The 23,763-nt window shown below is 40.2% G+C and overlaps 1 protein-coding gene and 1 long non-coding RNA gene across 2 annotated transcripts in view; one reads left to right on the forward strand and one right to left on the reverse strand.

Annotated features, from left to right (window-relative positions):
- ptpn4a (protein tyrosine phosphatase non-receptor type 4a) overlaps positions 1 to 23,763 on the forward strand; it is a 90,098-nt gene that overhangs the window by 529 nt on the left and 65,806 nt on the right. The window lies entirely within an intron of this gene.
- Positions 35 to 4,360, reverse strand: LOC148188482 (uncharacterized). Its single transcript, XR_015777760.1, has 4 exons — positions 3,781 to 4,360; positions 3,473 to 3,631; positions 3,093 to 3,150; positions 35 to 2,155 (listed from the first exon to the last, which is right to left on the reverse strand). It is a non-coding gene; the product is annotated as an uncharacterized LOC148188482 (long non-coding RNA).

The following is a 23,763-nucleotide window of genomic DNA, read 5'->3' on the forward strand; positions in this document are numbered from 1 at the left end:
AAGAAAGGCACTCATTCACAGGCCACCAGTTTTCACAGCCAGCTGACGTTAGCTAGCTAGCTTAGCGCTGTCACTTTTAACCAAGTTGCTGCCTCGCGCAGCTAAAACGGCTAATATTGCGATATAAAACTGATAACGCTTACAAAAATAGCTTATTTTGCTGTTATGCGCGTGTCTATATAAGTGGAATACTTATGAAAAAGAAAACTCATTTAAATCCATAATAGCCGGTGGTTGTGTAGCTCGCTTGTTAGCTAGCTCCATTCAATATTTTGCATCTTACTTTACGTAGCTGCGAAACAGTCGCTAATCCAGTGTGCGCAGTATTGGTTTGCATTTAAAAGGTTTATTGAATTATTAAAACTTTGCTCGGCCTCCTTCAAGTCGACATTTATAAGTAAGGCCGTTAATAGCGTATTCAATATATACAATGAGCCCTTTAATGACAGCGTCTAGTTGGCGTTCAATGGAGCCAGTGCGGCATCACTTATGTTATGTGGCTTGAAAGATGACATTCCTTTATCATATGTGATAGCCATTAATTAGTGATTAATGAGTGATTCGCTTTGCAGCGTGTTGCTTGAATGAGCCAATGTGTTTCTTTGACCATATTGCATCAATAGTAAATAGAGAGCCTCTTGCAAATCAAATAAAACGGGTGTAGGGGTTTGTCATTCATTGGTAAATGATTGCTGGAGCACCGTTTTGTTACAACTGATCTCATGTACGTGTCACATCCTAGAAATGTCACACGAGAGGGCCTATATATGGATAAGCTGCTTATTGCGACCCTGCTCTCAGTCGCTCGTGCGTCAATTATTATTCTTTTTTGAGTAATTGATTGAAAACGACCCATGTCTGCTGACCGAAAAGCTGTTAACTATGTGATGTTTGGTAATAGATGCAAGGGGTTTGCTGTGATGAGGCGTCCTCCTTTTTTTCGATGACGTAATCCTCCACCATCCGTGCCACATCTTTTGGGTCGCAGTCGGTTCCTCTGCTGCCTGCTGCTTGCCAGTCTGCTGCCGCTGCTGAGATCATATGGACCCTGCTCTGTCCTGTTTGTCTAGTCTCTATCTTTCCCTCCTTGGCTCTTTCTTGTCCTTTTTCTCCAGCTGAACAGCAAAATGACTTCAGAGTCACAATTGGTTCTGAATGGGAGCTCAGTCAGGGGCAGCAGAGGAAGGAGTTGTGAATGAAATCCAGTAACTGGGTTCAGTTTTTCCAAGGTTTGTGCAAAATCAGCAGCCCCAAAAGCATTGCTAAGGGTTGGTGAAGGGGGGCACCAGAAACCTACACCATCCCAACCTATATCACACACTGTGCATCATTTTTAAGGTTGGAATCACCCAAAGTCCCACCATATGAGTCACGATACAATATTATTGCAAATTTAAACGGAGTGTGATAGCATACAGTGCGATTTATTACCTTTATTTAACTGCAAATTGTGTCTCCAAAGGGAAAACTTCAGTCAGCATCTATGTTATAAGATTAAGTTTTCAGTCGATTCATCTCACAGCAATTTTTTTTATTACAGCAAAAATGTACAGTAAAACAATTGGATTTATTATTCAATTGGGCTACCAATAGTTTATTTTTTAGTTGCAATACTAATAATTTCTATATGTTTGGCTTTTTATAGGCCAGGTGAGTTACTGGGCTACTGGTCTAACCTGGTAAAGCAGGGTGGAGAGCAGGGTGCCCCCTATTCAAAGGCTGCAGGTCCTGGGGCCCTTTTCTCCATGTCATCCCCAGTCTCTCCCCCTTTTATGTTAATGCTGGGCTAAGAAATAAAGCCAAAGAAAGACAAAACAACAAAAAAACTTAGCACCCATGTAGTGATACAGTACATGGACATTTTTTCAACATATTCTAACATTTTATAGATGAAACAACTAATCAAGGAAATAATCATCAGATTAATTGATAATGAGAATAACTGCTAGTTGCAGCCCTAATAAATAGTGAGCTAAAGAGAATGCTTGATTGAACTGCACATTTCTTTGCTTTTGCTCTGCCCAAACCAAGAAGTCTTGAGCTTTAGAAATGGATGGACTCAGCTGGTGAGGATTAAATTGCCTTTGGCAATGGCCCTGGTTTACTTGAGCAGCGCACCTGAACCTGCCATCCCCATGGCATACAGCAGAAGTGCCTGTGTGAAATAGAGAGAGCAAAAAGTGAGGGGAAGAAGTGAGGAGAGGATGTGAATTGTGGAAGACCAAGGAGGCACAGGTGTGGCCGGAGTAATGGGGATAATGTGCACCTGCTTGCAAAGGGCAGGTAGGTCTCATGGGAGCAAATTGGGAGTTAGGTGGTATCATCAGATCCCAAAGCAGCTGACTTAAAGTCAACTGTGGACATGATGTGGGAAGAAACTGTATTGTACCTTTATTTCCAACAATTTGTTGGAAGCTATTTTTAACCATTTCAGTCAAATGCAGACATTTACTAATTATTTCTGTTACTTTGTCTGAAATTATTCTCAGTCTTAGGGTGTAGCCTGCAGTCTTGTACTATAAACACTACAGTTTGAGAATCTGTTGGTCAACATTGCCTGTAGCTTGACAACAGGGGCAAGTGCTGCCCATGATCCCATCCTGCTGGCTGTCCTGTTTATACAGACCTCAGTTCAGTGCTATATTATGGTGTTTTAGGCTGTTTTTACTACATTCTGTGCAATGACGTGTCCCGGCTTGCTATTTTATGTGGTTTTCAGCTGTTTTTTGGACATGTCAAATTTTCACATTTTTCAACATACTATTGTATGTTTTTTTCAGTCATTTTAAGCATGCTATAGTAAGGATTTCTTGCCTGTATTTGCAAAATCCTATGCTATAATGTGCCTTGACATGTTATTTTATGTGGCTCAGCTGTTTTTAAGTGTTTTTTGGGCATGTCAAATTTTGACATTTTTCGCCATACTATAGTATTGCTTTTTTGGTCATTTTTTCAACATGCTATATGAAGGTGTTTTTAGTCTTGTGTCTTTCTATACAGAATGCCAAAGTGGCAAAGCAGAGTGATATTCCCGCCTTGAAGAGGCAGTGTAAAAGAGTCCAAGGATGTGCAGCAAATTCATGTCCACTCACCACCAATTCATCATCATGCCACTTCTACGGATGTGTCTCCACAGGTTTTGGCCAATACCTGTAGAGAAGTTGCATAAAGATGACAGCCTCATGGTTAAACATCATAAACCAGCCCACATAACATAGTAGTCAAAGGTCAACCATTGTTCTTGCCTGTTTGAAAGGCTGAGATGTGTATACACTGAGGGATGGGCTGAGTACCGAGAATGTGTAGGACATTATATGTCTAAATATCCTCTGTCTCACACAAGAAGTTGATTTTTAGCGGGGAAATAGCATTTCCTCTCAGCTTTGAGTTTTCTCCTCTTCCTTTTTCTCTCTATCTTTGCCTGACACCTTATGTCTGGCTCATCTCAACGTTGGAAAAAGACACACCCTACCTTTCAGTGTGGTGCTCAGTAGTGCTGACAGCTCGGTATTGGTGCTAACTGACAGTGCTGGTGAGAAGACTGCAGGCTGGGTGCTGCAGGCGAGATACATTATCAGGCTGCAGAAATGTGTATCTTACATTTCTAGGCCTGGATCCATTGCCAAAGGAGCTGTGAAAAATGTCAGTATCAATTTATTTTCATTTTTGTTCTGTGTCAATGTAGTGCTACCAAGTTGCTTTTTTTCACCCCATACACAAATTAACAACTTGGTTATTGGGTCTCATGCTTGTGCATGTTTTAAATGGAGTGGTACTTACCTTTTAAAATCTCTGATAAGATCCTCCGCTTTATTTGAGTGAGTCCAGGCTTGGGACTTCTGCTGACTGTTGGTGACAGCCCTGTCAAAGAGCAGCCTGTTCATGTTTAACCAAGAGGACCAGCTGCCTGCTCATTCTATTATAACCTCTTGGAAAGCTCACAGTCCTATTTGCAGTTGGGAAGCGCAGTAAGCAGAGCCATTGATAGACAGAGTTCGGCCATTTCAGTTAACAGTGGCTGCACACCGACCCCGAGCGTTGCCAAGTTACTGGTGATCTTGTGCCAGCTTATTCCTTCAATGTTGGCCATCTTGCGTCTGTAATTACATGAAGAGGAATTACTGCCAACAAGTCATTCTGAAATAGGAAGCAAAATAGTTGCCATAAATTTACAAATATGCCTACAGGAGGGCACAAACACAATTTTAGCCAAACATGGCACAGGCTAGTAGCACTGTCAGATCACCATCATTGTCCTGAGATACAGTACTTTCAGCCTGACTGGCAGTCCTTAAGTGAACCAGCCAAACAGCCATCCATTCACACAAATATCCAGCCAGATAGCTCTCAGAAAGGCAGCTAGTTAGTGGTCTGTTGCTGGGGCGGATATGGCACAACTCTTTGGCGAATATCATCTCCGAAGCCCCAAACACAGCTGTGTTTATTCTGAGCAAGATACCACAGCTACAGGATGCCAGGACGAAGGTGCCTTGACAGATCTGGACGCTCAAAATGAAAAGCGAGGAGTGCCATATTAATCGTGACATGTGAGTTTGGATTGGTGGAAGGTAATAATAGTATCATGTGTATGCATCGCTCAGGCTTTTAGCATTGTAGTCACAGTATCATTCAGAAAACAGAGGAGAAGGATCACGTTTTTGCGTAAGTTTTAAATTTTTAAGCTCAGACTAAAAATAATTATTTTCTGCCTGTGAACACAGGGACAAAAATAACAGTGGCCTTGTGAATTGGGTGTAGATGGATTCAGTTGTAGCAGGGGCTAAAAGACATGAGCCCCTTTCACACATGCACTGCAACCCTATCTAGACATTACCTGGAGGAGCTGTATGTGAGAATGCTGATCTCTGAATCAGAGATTAGACAGACTTTACTCGTAAGTTCCCTGTAGTACAAAGTCTGTGTAAAGTCTGCTTGAGCCCATGTGTGAATAAAGCAGGTCATTGTCCACAGAATTCACAGCGAGGGAGTGGGCGCAGTGTTTCCCACAGAATTACAATGTATGTGTGGTGGTAGCTGATGCTTGGGGGGTGGGGGCGAACTTCCCTTTTTTTATTGTTCTGTGTAGCTTTTCTAAATTCAGAGGTTTTGAGTCCTTTTTTTGGTCAGCAGTTTTAGGAGTTTGACTTGCGGACTAGATAATTGATCTCTCAATTTGCGCAGAGCTGATCAGATCAGAGTGATGGATGGGAGAAGCAGCTGCTGCAGAAGCTAGTAAGTAGTTAGTTTCACTTTCATTACGCCTGCTATTCTGCTGCTCCGTCTGTGCCCAGAGAGCGTTCTGCGCTCCGAGAGTGTGGTGCAAAGAATGACCAAACGGTAAATATATTCCAGTAGCGCTCCTAATAAACAGTCCAGCTCCAAAAATATGAAATAAATACGTGGTGGCAGTTTTAATAGCGGTGGACATTTCTATCATGAAACTTAAACAAAACTGAAAAAATACAAATAACCAAGAGTGAAGAAGAAGGGTCATTCACACAAAGACGCCAACAACAATGTCTAACTGGAGGGCTATTTCAGAAATCGTCAGATAAATTCACGGCAAGAAACTTCGTTTTTTTTAATGACTACATTAAACAAATGAAACATAAAGATTTCTGCAGCGTGCTTTTTGCATCACGTCTTACCTCCTGCACCCCTCGACTAAAACAGAGTATTTCCAGTGTGTGAGAACGTGTCTGACACAGACAACCTCCTGGACCTGATTCTCCAGACATTGTCTGTATTTCGTATGAAAAAACAGCTTTATTTTATTAAATAATAAATTGTGTTCATAATTGGACAGTGGTAGTATTGTCACATAGATCACAGTGATTGTTCATGTTTAGAAGTATGTTCTAAGAAGTCTTGTGTGTGTTTTCTCTTTGTGAAAAATCACTAAATAACCCAGTAGGACCTTTTTCATGGAACGTGAGTTCGTAGTGGTTGTAGCTCTCCTTCTGTTCCATTTTAACATTTTTTTTTTAGACATATTTTTGTCAGATCAGGGTCACCTCCTCCATCCCATCCTCTCCCTCCTCACGCACACTTTCTCTCTCACTCTCTGTGTGTCTCTCTGTCTCTGCCCAGCGTCGGTGTATCTGGATCATGCATAACTAATCAGATGAAACTGCATATTATGGTAATGGTGTTCTCAGTTAGTGGGCAGTCATAATGGTTTGATTAGCTGAAACAGCAAGTTATCCAGCCAGCGAGAGGAGCTCGAGACCGACCCCCTGCTTCTTACTTTCTCTCTCCTTCACACAAACAGACAGAATAAATGCTTTGATAACACAAGTTACATTCACGTATACAGGATGCAGACAACACTGGAGAGAACTGGGACTCTACATGTTTGCACAATATCTGATTTTTATCTGTAAATATTTCTGACACCCTCATTATAAAGTAGCAGAAATCAGCTCTTGTTTTCCAAAAGTCCAGTGTGAAGTGTGTTTATTTTTTTACTTAATACCACTGGATTTGTTTTCTTGGATCTAGTATATCTACAAATTGATTCAAATCTTTCCTATTTAGCAAGAGATTGACATTTTTTTTACTCCACTAGCCCACAAGCCTTTAGGCCTTGGCAACATAAGCAGTGGCTCTACATATCTGTCGTAATTCATCATCGGTATCTGCCCTATTGTGAGTCACCAGTGTGTTCTAACCCAGTTTCTGGGAAAATGCAGGGCTAGATTTTGCCAGCAGAGCCAGGAGATAAAGCTAGCTAGATTATAGTTTAGGGGCTGGGAGATAGACTTAGCTAGCCTTGCAGAGGTTGGATTAAGACAGCGCAACATAAAGACATTTAAGGATTAACATGATCATTGATGATCACTGGATACGACATGGATAGATGCAGAGATGGCTTTCAGATAAATGGAGGAATGGGGGACGAGGGTGGCTGGTCAGGTGGGCGAACAGCAGGGCGCAGAGATAACTGATCCATATGGATGGAATATGTGAAGTGATAGTGGATGTTTGACAGGTTGCAGATTTAAAATAATCAGGCAGTTTGCATATAAACAGGGCACCATTTTGGAACACAGTATTCAATTCTCATAGTACATTCGAAATTTCAAATATGAAGTATTTTTATTGTAAAGGAACATGTGTAGCTTTACTCAAAAAGCTGTACTTACAAAACAAATAAAACCTAATCCCTGCTGCTCCCTTCTTTTCCACAACATGTGGAGTTCCTTCTGTCGGTCTCTACTCAGCTCATCCTTCTGCAGCTTTGTAGTCTTTTGAGATTTGCACCAAGAACCAATTTTAAATTATTGCTGGATACTGATCAGTCGGAACCAAAATACTGACGTGCCCCTGGGCAGATGGTGCTGCTATTGGTTGTTGGACATCATTCATTAATTCAAATGTAGACATGTTCGGTCTTTTGTGACTTAGCTGTCAGCAGAGGGTTCAGTATAAATTGTGAGGTTTACAGGTTACCTGTAAACTCTCAACCCCCTCCTGCCTTCACTGCCTCTATGTACACTGCAAGCTACTGTACTATTGTAGGAATGTTACATTTGTTGTCATAGAAAGCCAATCCCTTTGCAAGCTAACTAAGCTACCTGCTGGCATCTACCTGTTCTGTAGAAAGCATGCCAACTCTGCACCGCTCGTCATTCCCATTCTCTCTGTCAGCACTCGCCTTTTAAAGTGAAGGCCAACCCCAGTTTCACTCTTGTTTTGGAATGTTCTGTCTTTTTTTAGTGCTTCGTCTTGGAAGCATGTTGCTAGTCACTATAATCCCTACCTCACCTGCGTACAGTTTCAGAGTTTCAGTTTCGATTAATTTGCTTTTGATAGGCAGACACCGATTAACTGAACTCTTCCTTTTAGTCTGGCTCTCCAATGCCTCAGTGAGCTTTAGTGCTGAGTTTCAAATCTATTTCGAGGTAGTGAAAATTTAAAGTTTTGCAACGCAATGTCTTTAATTTATTTTCCATTGGCTTTGCTGACAGATAGCTAGCCAGCTGCATTTGCACATGAAAACATGCCCCCCACCCAGCCTCCAGTTTCCACTGGTTCCTCAGCTGCTCTGCGCTGAGCTAACATTAGCTGGCTAGCAGTGCTGCTATTTTGGCGATTACAGCTGGTAACGCTGTCCTGGTGCCAGAACACGTTGTTTCGGGAACATTATGCCTACCCTCCTGTCTCCCCTCAGGTCCCCCCAGTGAAAAAGCAGCTTCATTTTCAGCTGCAACACCCTTTGAGCATTTTTTAAACATGTTAGCACCCTTACCTTTGCTGACATTGCTAAAAGTGGTAAAAGTGATATCATAGTCAACAATACTAAAGGGGTTTTACAGCTGAATTAGTGGCTTACTCATCAGGTTGAGCGAGCTGAGGGTGGGCACCATGATTCTACAGCAATGCTGTTGGGCCAGTACAATGTTACCAGTGGCTAACTGGCTAGCTCCTACCAGACCCGGTTGGTGTGCAGTTCAGTAAACAGAAGAGTAGTGAAATGACCCTATGGGGCGATCGATTAAAGAATAACAGGTAATCATTGACATCCCTTGTACTGATATTGGCTGGGGTGCAATTCATCCAGATACGTCACAAATACAGCAAAATAAGAAGATACCTAATCAAATACAGGCAGAGTCTCTGGATAAATACACTGCTACATACTTCCTGTGAGTCAGGTGATGACTGAAAGGGATCATACATACATAGTATGTACATTGTTTATTCTTAGTAAGACCTTGCACAATACACCTTAAAGTGTGCTTGTTATATGTGACAGTCATAGATCTTACTACCTGAGGAGGTAACATGCCATACATTTGTGTTTTTCTTATTGATATAGCTGCTGCTTCACTCCCAGTGGCTCAAGCATGTTGGCAAGCTGCTCAGAGTGACATGATCACATTTGACTTCTCATGGAAATCATCTGTTGAATTCTGACACACAGTTTAACTACCTCCTTTAAATCTGCACACATACTAGAAATGTAGTTCTGACTGAGACCAGATATGGCGACCAATTTAATGCATGAGTGTTGGTAATGAGTGTATCAAACTAGGACAAGTGTCGAAAACAAGAGCGGGCCCTTCAGAAAAATTGCTCATTGAATGAGGCTGCAGTTAAAATCTGGGGAAGATGATGAGATCAGTCCTGCCTGACCACCACCCTTCCATGTCATATTATTACAGAAAAACCCCAGGATGATATGATCATACCTAAACATTTCTCATCACAAAGACAGGACTCCTCTCCACTGCAGCCCCACCCCCCACCTTTACACTCCTCAGGTATGCAAGTACAGCTGGCTCCTCACTCTTTACTCAAGAGTTATGCTCCAGTGCGTGTTTTGGCTTGTCCTTCACTTCACTATCACCCATTCCACTATCCCCCAAAATGCACAGCAACACAAACCCTCCTATGCACATTTACACATGCAAATTTTCCTGAAGATGTATTATGATTTGCCCAGCAAAGGGTTCTGGACCTATTGCCATGTGCCCTTTATAACCTGCTGCTTTTGCAACCTGAGCTTAGTGTGTATGTGTGAGTGTGTCTGTGTATATGTGTGTGTGTGTGTGTGTGTGTGTGTGTGTGTGTGTGTGTGTGTGTGTGTGTGTGTGTCAGCTTCAGATCCTCAGGTCTGCTTTTGAAACAGCTGCTTAAAGAGCCTTGAATACCTCAGGAGGTCAAAGGACACAGTTGCTTAAGAACAGGGGGTCAGAGCCAAAAATGGATCACACTTTTTATTCTGCCGTGTCCCCGTCATGAGAATTACCAGCGTTTCTTTTTTTTTAATCTCAGGTTGAGGTGTGATCAGTCGGTGTTAAAGAAAAACCTGTGTTTACTTCTTTTGTTGTTTAACTAGATAAAATGACTTAAATTCATGTAGCTAGAAAGTGGAGACATTAGGAGCTATCAAACTTGTATTAATTCATTTCTCCCAGTCAGAAAGTGGCAAATGAGCAGCGCTAGTTAAAACCTCTAGTTTCGTGCCCTCATTTTCAGACATGCCGAGTGTTTTTTGTGTGACACTTGACAGGGTTATTTCTGGAACATCAGCAGTTTACAGGGTAAAACCTTGTTTTATCCGCTGCTTGTTTTGCTTGGAGAGGCAGCGGAGGAAGCGCGAAGGGATTCCATATCCAACTCAAACAAGAACATAAAGGGCAGTCTCAAAACACAGGACATTCGTGCTGCTGTTTTTCGTTTCATGCTGCTTCTAATTTCTCTACAGTGGGGCTTGTTTTCAATCCATCTCTTCCTCTCTCCTTTCTTTTTGCCATTATGTCTTGAATCCCAGTCTGCGTGACCAGCTTGTTCAAGACAAAGGTGTTTGGTGTTTCTGCCTCTCCATAATTTCCTGTTTTAGTCAACAGACACGTGCCAAATGTAGATGGGGGGTGTGAGTGTCGTCACTGCGCATGTGAGATGATGCAGAGAGATATCTGGTTACAAATGCTGATGGGTATGCTTTTTGGAAGGTGTGTCCACCTGTGTGAGTTTGGATCACTCCAAAAAACGCGTGCATGTGCACACACACACACACACACACACACACACACACACACACACACACACACACACACACACACACACACACAAAAGTGCATGTAACCCCTGTGCTTTTTCCTCACTTTTTTACAAATAAACATTAGTTGCATGTAGCTACAATGTTTAAATGTGTGCTGTGACACGGAGCTGCTAGCTTAAAATATCAGGTAAAGTTACAGCGATGCTTGCAGACCACGGCACGTGCGCCTCAGTCCTGGCTGCATCACTGTCATGCTCAAATGATGTTAAAGCACACGCTCGAGTATAATATTGCTTAATTATAGCATAGATTCAACAAATTGATTCCACTAGAGGGCAGAGCCAATAACAACAAGGTAGGTGGTGTTAAACTGCAAGGCCATTAATAACGACATGTGGACGTAAAATTCTATTCATTATAATACCAAATTTTCATTCTGCCATTTTTAAAAATGTCTGTTGTCACCTACGGTCATGTCTGTGCTGTGCAATGCTACACTGTTCCCACGATTTCCGGTAATACTGCTCAGTTTCATCCATATCTCTAAGCTTATGAAAACTTGCACAAAGTCTCTGTAGACGTGTCAAATGTTGACATATATGAGCCCTTAGACTATGTTACAACTGGCACCGCTGCAATAAATGCAGCATGAAAAGTCGACTAACCTTAGCAAGCCATGTTAGTCTGCCATCGCCATGTATCGCTGCTTAACGCAACTGTATCTAGTTTGTGTTGGGAATAAAAGGCGAACAACACCTAAATTAGGAATTTGAGTTATTTCCATGGCCTTGGACAGTTCAGTATTTGTGAATATGAGCTATTTTCTCTCAAAGCCGGAAACCAGAGAAGATGTCATAGGGTATAAGATCTCTCTAGTCATTGTGATCTTTCCCAATTCATTGTCCAGGGAGCAGCACCAGACTTTGTACTTGATGTGATCACAAATTTGAGTTTAAGTACTTTGGTTTTGGGATAGAGTTGTTCATGTGTACTAATATTTCAACTGTCTCAGACCATAGAAATAACATGAATGAATGTTATGTCATGTATGAATTTTGAAAATGGGCATACTTCCCCTTTAAACCAATGCGAGCTTACATATTGTAGCTATTTAAGGCTAACTTGACAACAGAAATGTATGTATTTATATTGGTTGGTGCTACTAGGTCACATGTTAGCTGGTTAAAACATTTTAGTTCAGTTCTACAACAGCCTCTTTTCTGTGTCTGTTCCTGCCGTGACAATGAGACCCACGGACGTCAGCCTGCTCGCAGTGGCAAAGAGAAATTGCACGGGAAAGGAACAAGGCCACAGGACAGCTGTCGCCCAAAAGTTTGCTGAGGAGCTGCTGAGTCAGCCTCCTGTAACACAGAAATGTACAACAGTGAACACCACACACGAGGCTTTCTGCAGCTTTATTTTGATGCAGTAAGCTGTGAATAAGGCACTTATTGTTAGTTACTTTGGACAAAATAATCTTCCGTATTGTTGAATAAATAATGTACGGTACCATACCCGTACCCTTAGTTTTATACAGTTTTATATTAAGTCATTTCCTATTATATGATTTATTTCAAGACTTTCTTTATATAAAAAAATAAATTATTATTTTTTAATTTTTTAATTTATATATTTCTATTCATATACTGCTTTTTTATTATTTCTATTTTATTTTTATTTAAGTGTCTATTTCATGCATTGATCTGTAACACAAACAGTTGCTGAATCTCAATATATCAGACAGTCCATCAATGTGCCAGTCTTTCAGTCTATTGATCGATGCTACTGTGTGTCTGCTGGCTAGTTATGCACTGCATCAGCGTGGTTTTTCTGTGGGCATTGGTCTAGATGTTTCTATGTGTCTGACAGCGCTGGGTTTGCAGCAATTCTCAGTTGGAAAAACAAATTGCAGTCTATGTGATTTTGCACTGTCAGGTCCTGTGTGTGTGCGCGTATGAGCTTATATACTGTGTGTGCAGGAAGAAAAGCGCGCAAAATGGACAACCATACCCTGAGAGAATCTGCGTGTGTGTCAGAGATGAGAACATGAGAACAAGATTGTGTGTGTGTGTGTGTGTGTGTGTGTGTGTGTGTGTGTGTGTGTGTGTGTGTGTGTAAAAGAGAGAGCGCGCAAGGGAGAAACAGTCAGCCTCGCTGCTATTTTCTGGGGCAGGCTATCAGGCAGCGAGGCAGCAGGGAGGGATAATAACAGAAGCTGTTACATTCTTGTGGTTTCTCTGATTTCAGCGTGAGGCAGGGGGCTGGCTCTGGCTGACTCACGGCCACTCTGCTCCCTCTCTCTTTCTCTGAACCTCTATGCCAGCATGGAAGCTGCTAGCAAGAGGACAATACATGACATTTCTCAGACACTTTAATCTATGACACATTAATTACAGGACTATGAATCTGTGCATGTTTTCGCACCTCCCGCTCACACATTAACCTAGCAACTGATTAACACTGGCTCAGCTACTACTGTGAGCGGCAGCTATAATTTAACTTTATAGTTTGTTAGGGTTGGCCCGCAGGGTGTTAAAGGACCAATTTCAGATGCTACAGTTGAGGACTGTCCCTGTTTAGATACGGAATATCCTGACTTGTCATTTTTCAGTACAATTACAGATTTTGAGAGGTGATAACGGGATTGTAACAAAAGCACTTTTTTATTTATCAACTCCAACAACACTAAAATTCTAGAAAAACTTAGCTGTGTTTGCTGGTTGTAAGTGAAAGATGCTTTTGTGTATATGCTCAATAAGTGCAAGGTGACAAGAGAAAAGCATTTTGAGTGATTTCACCAAGAGTTAAGATTATGACAAGAGCAGGTGTTCATCTGATTATGTACTTAAACTTGCCACACTGGTTCAGTTTTTTAAAAAATTTTTTTTTAATTTTTTGTCATCATTGCGATGTAAACTTGCATGATATCACATCTCTGTGCCTGCAGTATGGCACTAAGGGGTTTGTTGTCAGTTGAAATAGAGTACAAAAAAGTACCTTTTGTGTGTCTTTTTGGTTTAATTCAGAAAAATTCAAGAAAAGGATTTAGGACATTATTTCCTTTTATTTTGTTAATTCAACAAGCAATTTCTTATATTTTAGCAATATACTCAAGTCAGCACAACGGAAGAACTGAGTACGCCTTCTAGGCCTGTCATGATAATAAGGTTATTCATGTATGATATATGGACATTATGTCGATCATTTAAGAGAATAAGCAGAAGGGTTTTTATTGATAATTTATAGACTAGGACTCAACAATGATACCTTTTTATGTTTTCTCCATGCCTGCCTATTTGCGCATGCCCGAAGAAAAATAAAATAGTACTTCAAAGACGACACAGTGTAGCTTACTGGAAGCCTTCAGCTGCAATTTAGGATTGACGTTAACTCGCCAACCCCTGGCCAAAATGTCTGTTGTTTGTAGTTTTAACCTCCGTCAGCTTCATCCTCCACTTCATTAATTCGACAGCAAAAATCAGCACAAGATTATGGAGACTGCGGTGTCCTTTCAGCTCTGCTAAACTTGTCTTTTAGTTTAGGACGCATCACTTTTTTTCATTTTGTTGGTCAATTTTTGTATTAAATCTCAAACTGTGTAACTATGGGCTACTTCTACAAAGGTATTATAATTTTATATTTACTTTTTTAAACAAATGCAGCAGTATTATGGTTGTAAGGAGTACAGTAGTATGAAAATTACGGTTAATCATATCATGTACATGTGTTTATCTACAAAAAAAACCCGACTGGATGGGTAATCTCACCTTTATTGTAGTTCTTTTCAAAAGGGAGACTTTTTAAACATACTAACATTTAACAAAAATGATTTCAAGTTTTAATTATAGTAATAAAATGTTTGTGTAACTCAAAAAAGCCCTTCTATTTTCATTCCTTTTAGGGTCATTGTAACTGATGGAAAATATTGAGGTGTTATGATATCATGATATTACAGAATTATTTATTAAGACAGTTATTGTACCATTAAAGCCTCATACTGTTGCAACCCTACTGGCTTGTATGTATTAACAGGTGTTCATTTCCTTTTTAATAATATAAAAAAAATATTTTTTTAAATTTCATTTCCAATGTCTGAATATTATTCTTACAAATTAAAAGGTAATTGCTCTGGGACAGGTGTACTTGCATTATTATGCTGTGATACTATCATGATATTTCTTGCATAATGTGGTCTTAGAATTACAATCATATTGTTTATCGTAATTATTGTAGGGACAATACATCATCTAACAAAAGTAGATTCCTGAGCAGCCTACTCAGTACACTTTATATCTGTTTGTTCATCACTTTTATTGTATTATGATAGTAAACAACATTATCGCATATATCCTCATATCATGCAGTCCTAGTCAGAACCCTAAATGGCCTCAAATTGCATGCAGTTAAGATGTTTACAGAACTTGTTAAATGTGAAAAAAGGCTAACATAATAGCCATTGGAGAATACATACTGCACCGTTAAATATCATTTTTCAGCTTTATTTTACAACATCAAAATTGTATGAACCCACGCAAGTGTGCAACTGCTTCTTTCTTGTGCTTTTTGTCCCCTTGTGCTTCAGTCAGTTTTCCTAACATTATACTCCACAATACAGTACGGCATTACTCTGAAGCTGAATCTGTTTCATTAGTTCATTTAAGCCCTCACTTAGGTCTGGGGTTGCACTAATCTGCTTTTGTAAAATCAGATTAATGCAGAACAGGCTAAATCAAGCACTGTTTAACCCATGTTTGTGAAACCCGGTTTGAGGTTGTATATCAGGTCAGAAATGCCATCTGCCTGGTAACACAATCACAAATATATAACCTACATATATTACTGTATAAAGCTACATGAACAGTAGTTTATGTGCATTAAAACTGAAATTTAAGGAGTCAACCTTAAAGCAATTGCTAAGAATGTTTCAAAATTCCAACAGCATCTATGTGGCTAATGAAACCGTTTTGATAATATATTTGTACGTGCAAATATATTAATTTGGAAAGGCAGTTGGTTGATATTTTGGTATGTTTTCACCATGTGTACATCAAAGGCATGAAACCATAACATTATCATATGTGGCCTTACCTGAGCAAGCTGCTTTTTATTTCTTTCAAAAACAATAGAAGAAGGCAATTGGCAACTTAACAAGAAATGGCAAAAAAATTAGCAGAAAAAAAGTAAAGAAAAAGTTGTAAGAAAATGACCAGAAAATAAGCAAAACAAACAAAAAATATTAAATATTGTAATTAGAAATATAGTTTTCTGGACATTTCCCCTCATTTTTTGAATCATTTTCTAATAATCTTCCCCTCTTTTTAAAAAAATGATTTTTAAGGTAACTTTATTGTCACCTTTACTAATTTCTTTCAATTTTAGGGACATTTCTTGCCAAACTGGTCATTTTATTTTCCTCCATGTGTTCTAAAGAAACTAATTTGCTCAGTTTTCAAAGTTGCAAAAAGCTTTTGAAAGACATCTGAAGGCATCAGAATAAAACTGCTGTCTCAGTATTTTTTCACCGTGAGCTGACCTTATTTGCTACAGCGTGGAAACATTGTACAGGCTGTGCGAGGTGATTGTCAGGTGGGCCCACGCTTTCCTGTTATGGCCCTGTTTACCAACCACAATGTGTTCCACCCACTTCCATCTCCTCAGCTTCACCTCTTCATACAACCAGTGGTACAGAGACATCCCCTAACACCTCTCCCACACACATGCTTCTTGTTACATGAGCCATTTAATACATTCAATCAAGTTGTTTAATTCTCACTCCACTCTTGAATCAACTATTAATTTATAGAATAAATTTTTGGGTAATTTATAGGCCTTTTATCTTGAGCATTCACAGTACTGCTAGCCACACACTGTTTCTCACAACCCAAAAACTGTAACTTCTGGGTGTGAACCGTAGCAGGTCAAAACCACACTGCCATCTGACAAGAAATGTGACATACGATGTGGTTGACCGAACACATGTTGAGCTCTAGCAGCTGTACATTAAACTTTTGTAAGCAGGCTGTCGTTTGTTTCAGAGTGATTGCCCTTGAAGTCTTTCTGTCTTAAAAAGATGGCAGTCATCACAAAATATCATAGAGGGAGAGGGAGGTGTGGCGTAGTGTGAAACTTACGCAGACCTTCAAGTCTCCTGAATTATGCATCAAGCAGAATCCTTTTCATCAGCAAAAAAGAGCAGACTCTGTAAGCCTACAGTATGTCCCATCTGTGGGTGCGCACGCATGCACGCACGCACGCGCGCACACACACACACACACACACACACACACACACACACACACACACACACACACACACACACACACACACACACACACACACACACTTTGGCCACAGCAGATACAGCTCTGTAAAACGTAATGAAGGCAAAAACTGTTTCTCTCAGAAGTGAACATTTGCACTGAAGGCACCTAGACAATTAATGCTCATACGTTTTAACGTAGCAGATGTTGTGTATGAGTTTGTGTTTGTGGCTATGTAAGTGTGAATGAGACAGAGTGTGTTTAATGCTAATGTGTTTGGTGGTATATGACCAAAGGTAAGCGATCCTCACAGCATTGTGAGATATCAGGGTGTCAAACACATTCATTAAGTTGTGGCGGCCTGTAACGATTAAAACACCTGCTGCCACGTGCTGATGTTATATTTTCAGAGCTGGACCATTCAGCGCTATTGGTATATATAAACTGTTCTGTTATTCATTGCACCACCATCTCTGAGTGCAGAGCGTATTCTGGGCACAGATGGAGCAGCAGAATGTCAGAGGCAGTGAAAGTGAAAATTATAGCCCTTTACCACCAAAATTAGTGTGTGCATGTAGGTTTTTCCCACAGGGGTAAACCTGCTAAAAAAAAGGCTATAGACTGTTTTTCCATTGCCCAGAGAGCAGAGCTGCATACACGGCCCTGTAGCAGACAGATATGTGTGTGTATATGTGTGAATTGTTTTGGTGTGTCTGCTCAATGTGATGGACAGACTGGAGGTAAACAGTAAACAGCAGCATGGACAGAGGTCTGTGAAAACTTTGCTTTGGTTACTTCTATTTATATATTGTATCTCTCTTTCAAACTCAGTGCAGACTAAGTTGGATAGATGTTTTAGCGCAGCTTAGGAGGAGATGGACAGTATTTAGTCAGTATTTAGGTCATTGCATCTGGCTGGTTAACAAGCTGAAATTAGTGCATTCACCTGGGTATTGTTTCCATCAATGCCAATTGGAGCCCGAGGCAGTGAATACCCGTGTCTACTGCAGAGTCTTTTGGCCTGGGTGTATGTGTACACATTCTGATTACATTATAAAGCCATATATTATGTTAGCAGGGTTTTTGTGCATCAAGAATGAGGCTTTAACCATTCATTGCTCTGGGTCTAAAAGTTTGCTTTCACTCCCCTCTGTAGCAGCTGCTCCTCTTGTCCATTGGTCTAATCCGCTCTTACCGGATTGACAGATGAACTATTTAATTCGCAACTCAAACTCCTCAAACTGGTGCTGAGGAAAGATAGAGCTCATGATAAGCTCCAAACCCTAAAAAAATGTCCAATTTTATTTATTTTTTTTAAAAAAGGGACACACACAAGATCAAAAAATGGGAAGTTTGCTGAACAACCCTCTGCAATTCCCACACATAGATTTTAACTCTGTGGGAAACACTAGATATTGTTGGCTTACCAACAGCCTTCAGTTGACATGTGTGTGAAGGATCAGGTTTGGCCTTTGTGTAATGATGCAAATGTGTGTGTGCATAAGTTGAATTAACATAAACTACTGTACAGTTCTAGCCGCAGGTAGGAACCCTTTAGATACATCCATGCAGGGAATTAAAGTGCTGTCTTTTACTTCCCTGCTTATTTTTTCTTATATTTTTAGTTTCTTTGTGTATCAAAGTGTGTCATTCTGTCACTTCACCATTTCCACAGTTTGTTCAATGACTATAATATCAATAGGCTTTCAGATTAGACTGTATTGTAGTTTTTCCACAGAGACCTTGAGAACTCATTGTTAAAATGTGAAAAATGAATCAGGCAAATCAGGCAATCTCTTTTCAGTGCCTCAGCAAGTGACCTTTGAAGACGCTGCTACTTTGATAATATGAACACATTTGAGTAAAACTCCAATCAGCGGCAGGAGGTGCAGAGCTTCCAGGAAAATGCCTGTTGTATTGCCTCTAAAGGATTAGGCTGATGATAAAAGCCTTTTCCTAGTACTCTTTCTTCAGCTACTCGCTGCCTAGCTCTCATTTTAAATGTCAGCACCGGTATAATTCTGTTTCTCAGCAAGAAGCAAGAGTAGAATATCAAAGCCTTCTTAGAAAAAAAAGCTTGAGCAGTATTAGGGGAGACAGGTAATGAACGAGATGGGTTGAAATTTGATGGGATGACTTCTGGTTGGTTTAGTGTTTAAGTATTACGGCCTGAACAGCTATAGCTTCTAAGAATACTCAAAAAAGGTTATCCTTAGGGTGCAGGGGATCAAGTCCATCATGTAGTCGTCATGACTTTGTCACATGCTGTCCTATCTCTGTCTGTTTTAGGAGATAGAAAACTTTTGTTACTTTACAGTCAAAATCATGCATAATATGAATGTGTTTATATCAAAGGGATAGTTCAGATTAGTTGAACTGGAGCTCTATGGGGTACTTATCCGTAGTCAGTGTGTTACATATGGTAGATTTCAGTTGGTGCACCCCCAGTTTGGAGAAGCGGGCTGGAGTCTGACACGGAAGCTAAGCAACGCACTGCTGTGGATGGGGTCAGCAACAAAACATATTTTAGCTGCCAAAAAAGTCATATCTTTTCAGACTTTTCAGACACTTTTCTTAAGCACGCAAATCTGTGTTGTTGTATTACACTCAAGTATACGCTAAGTGTTTACACCACTTTACCTTTCTGTCAAACAGCCTGTTTTGCCGAGGAATTTCTCATTTCTCCATCTATGCTGTCCTCCAAGCCACCAGACTCCACTTAGAAAAACTGTGACTTTAGCTTGCTGAACATTGGAGCTGCTGGCCCACCACTGATTGCACGAGTTAGTTAATTTGGTGAATCCAAACTAGCCGTAATAAACACCAAAGTCACACAATCACACAAACTAACTCATTTGTCATAGTAGACCAGCGGCTCCTGTGTTAAGCAATGTTAAATCATTGTTGTTCTTAATGGAGTCTGGCAGTGAAGAGAGCAATAATGTTGTTATTCCTCGTTGGAAATCCCTGTCTGAAATTAAGATAAAGCAGTTAAAGTACTCTTAATGTAGCGTACACTTAAACTGACAGTGTTTTCAGGTGGCGAACTGTTTTTTTAAGTGGCTAAAATGTGTTCTGTTGCTGACCCCTCCACAGCAGTACATTGCCTAGCTTACATGTCAAACTCCAGTCTGCTTCTTCAAACTGGAGGCGTGCCAACTTACATTCACTGTTTGTACTTTTATTCACTGTCTATAGATAAATACCCCATACAACCCCACTTAAAAAAATCTGAACTGTCCCTTTAACCTCATAGTGATTTCTGTGAAGCACAGGGTGCATAAGTACAGACTACACTTCTCCACACTGTTCCTGATCTGAAGAAACACAGTGTAGAGTAACACTTTCAGTTGGTTGATTGTATTATTTTATGAGTTATTATGCTATTATTGTACTAGCAATTTATTCTGGTCCATTTGTCATTGTAGCAGCAGTTTGCTTTTCTTCCAAAGAAACTAGAGTAACTCTCTTTTCTTGAACACACAAATCTGTGTTGTTGCACTGCACTCAAGTTGGCTGAGTTATAATACAGAATAGTGAATAGTTTCATACTTGATGGCAATCAGGTTCGTTTACAGGAAAGACCTGTATGAGTGCATTTAGGCAAGAGCTAGAGCTGCTTTCACATGATCAGCATCAAAGTGCTTAAAGCTGCGTAATTCCATTCTTACTGTTAATGTTCGGGGTGTTGACGCCCAACTCAGCAAATGCTCAATAAAATCATGCCGTTCTGATGCTCACACTTCACACTTTGACCCAGTTTGACAAAAGACCAGCGAGCAAGACTTCTGATGCTAAAATCCTTTAAGTTTAAGTGTATTATACACCTGCAAATAAAGACTTTGTTGTGGAGAATTGTGATCCTTCTAGTTAACTGTGATTTTTCTAGATAACATGGAAACGTGGGATAATTAATAGCAGTTAATATGTGTGCGTGTGGTTGCCGGATCGCCTAGGTTACTGTATTCACACATGCTCACACAGTTCTTATAAGCTCAAACCGTTGAGATGCAAAAGCCGAGATCATCTCTCCCACACGTGTGAATGTGTATGCTTCTGCTTGTGTGGATGTGTGCATTGTTCTTTATAGTGTGTGATGTCAAGGGAGCGTTAACGCTGCCATGATGATGAGAGCGTGATTAACTTACTGCTTATTGATCCTACACACTGTTAAACACACACTTACGCACTTCCTGAGAGTGGTGGTTAAAGAATTAACGCCATATGGATATTTTATTTTAGAATTTTTGGCATTGCTAGTCATAATCGCCGAATTATCAACACCGCTAGCTAGAGTTAGCTCCCAACTAACCCAGCTGATGCACAGTGCAGAGTGGCCAAGGCTAGCTAGGACTGAGGGTGGGCCTCTGAGCACTATGTCAGCGTGGCCCGCCGTCTCCTACCCGATCTGGTTGAGCGTAGTGCAGTGAACTTAACCTATAGTCCTCCATGTGTAACCGGTCAAAAATATTCTTGGTGGTTGACATCCCTGCTATAAGGTTAAATGTCAGAAAATATTGCATATAATATAAAAGCCATTCTAAATAGTTAATCATATTTTTCTATGACCAAATTGCACTTAAATGCAATGCTGAAATGCTTTTCACCTTGCATTATGAACATTGCACATTATCCTACAGAACATGAGTACTAAACTCACAAAATAAAAGTAAATTAGCATTCATTGTAAACAGTTTTCTTTAAGAAAATTAATCTTTAGAAAAATAAATTTCGAGTTAATCCAATTACAAAACATATCTATGAAGTTAATAATAACTTTAACCAACTAGAATTGCTTGAGCCAACTAACGAGGGTAACAACATTTAACCAACAAGTCAGCTGATCGTTTCCATGTCTATCATTTATCAGAGGAATGACATCATGTACTGCAGGTACAAAGAGACGGTTTCAGCAGAAGCACAGACTGAATCACCACTGTGCTTCTGAGTGGTGAAAGAGAGCAAATGTCAAATGCTTATTGATTAATGTTTCATCATCTCAACTAGTCAGTTTACCAGCCCAGAAAAGGTCCAAGGTCAAAATACATGTTTCTTGAAATATGTCAATAAATCTCTTTATGATAATTTATTGCAAACATTATTGTTTCCATCAGGTGTAAATGTGGCTGCAGTCCTCAGCCATGTAGCTGAGTTGTTGTTGCAGCATGCCTTTCTCGCAGCAGGGGGTGTGTGCTTGGTGCAGAACACCTGGCCTCCCTGCCGGTGGGGCAGGAATGTGCAGGGCTGAGGTGAATGCGGGTGGAAATTTGCAGCGTGCTCAGAACACGACCCCTGCTAACATTTAAAGGTGCCAACGTCAGCAGGAAAGGAAAAAAATCAGGGGAATGTGCTGCTTTAATCAAACCTGCATCTCTGTTTCTCTGCTTTCTGTTTTTCTGTGTGCGCATCGGGGTGAGTGTTGCTGCTGTGTGTGTGTGAGTGTGTGTGAGTGTGTGTGAGTGCGTGCGTGTGTGTGTGTGTGTGTGTGTGTGTGTGTGTGTGTGTGTGTGTGTGTGTGTGCGTATTGTTTTAGAGAAGAGAACCTTTCTTGTTATATAAATGAAGTAACACAGTCCCACATCCCTAATGTTTCCAAGCTGTGTGTTTGGTTTAGCTGTTTCTTTCAAAACTCCTTTAATTTTGTCCCTCTACATTGTAGGGACAGTAGCTAATGTTATAAAAAAGTCACTGTCCGTTTCCTCAAGCCTAGATATTATTTCATTCTTCTCAAGCTAATTTATTAGTCCAGGGAAAGTTGACTTTTACTGTCACTTTGCTTTTTCTTGTAAAGGACCCTTGTGGAGTTTAAATAAATTAAAAGTCCAATATTATGCTCATTTTCACTTTCATACATGTATTTGGGGTTTCTAGTCAAACATGTTTACATGCTTTAATATTGAAAGAACACATTTATCTTCTTATATTGTCAGCCTGAATATATCTGTATTCACTCTCTGTCTGAAGCACTGTGTTTTAGCGTCTGTCTCTTTCAGCCCCCTCCTCCTCCCCAAAAAAGATCAAAGGTCATCAAAGATTGACCAGTGTTTCCAGGTCTTACATGTTTGCCCGCTTAGCTTCTCTACACTGTCATTTCAGTAAGGAAATGATTGTAACACTGCAACAGCAGTTTCTGCCATTACATAGTAGAGTTGTGACATCACAACTTCACAGAAGTCCTGACGGCTTGTTTAAAGGCACAGTTTCTTAATTCTGAGTGTGCATTTCTCTATAAGCGTTTTGATACTTTAACAGTATTAAGATAGCACCTATACCTACTTTATAATAAAACAACAAAAACAGCAGCAACAAAAAACATGGGAATTGGGACTTTTTACAATATAGGACCTTTAAGGTAGTGTAAAAGCAAAGGAATGTAGAAAATGTCATTCAGTTCACTGCTGCCTGCAGATGTAGATGCAGACTTATCACATATTTAGTATAAAGCTTTGTATGATGAAAAAAAAGAAATGCAAATGTTATAAGCAGTGAATAAATCAATTTTTGAACCAGCTGTGTGCTGTTAGGGTAATGTTTGTTTCAGCAGTCGCATTGTGGGTTAAAGTTTTCCTTCGGACTCTTGCTTTGCAGTACAACTTGAACACTGAGAGAGAATATAACAGGAGATGGTTCGTGTGGTGGTTTATGTCCAGACGGATGTGTGGTTGAGCCAGATAAAAGTGTAAATAGCAATACAAAATAAACAGTTGAATTAATATTTATCGGCCGTTATGTTTTGTGTTCATGAATTTACGGAGGAGCAGCGAGTTTTTACTTGCCGTGTTAGTGGAAAGCAGGAAACCCTTAAATAATGTGGCTTTTCTCCACCACTGCTCGCTTGCCACCACAGTGACATTTGTGCTATATGTAAATTCAAACGATCAAGGGAAGTCAGCCTGTGCGTTTACATGCCCTGAGGACAAAGCTGGGTGTGTGTTCTCTGTGGTTTTGTTCACAGCGGCTATGATCATAATGCTGTTGACGTAATCGGATAAA

Source organism: Plectropomus leopardus, chromosome 10, assembly GCF_026936395.1.
Source record: "Plectropomus leopardus strain MGB_pleo_1.0 chromosome 10, ASM2693639v1, whole genome shotgun sequence".
Taxonomy (NCBI): Eukaryota; Metazoa; Chordata; class Actinopteri; order Perciformes; family Serranidae; genus Plectropomus; species Plectropomus leopardus.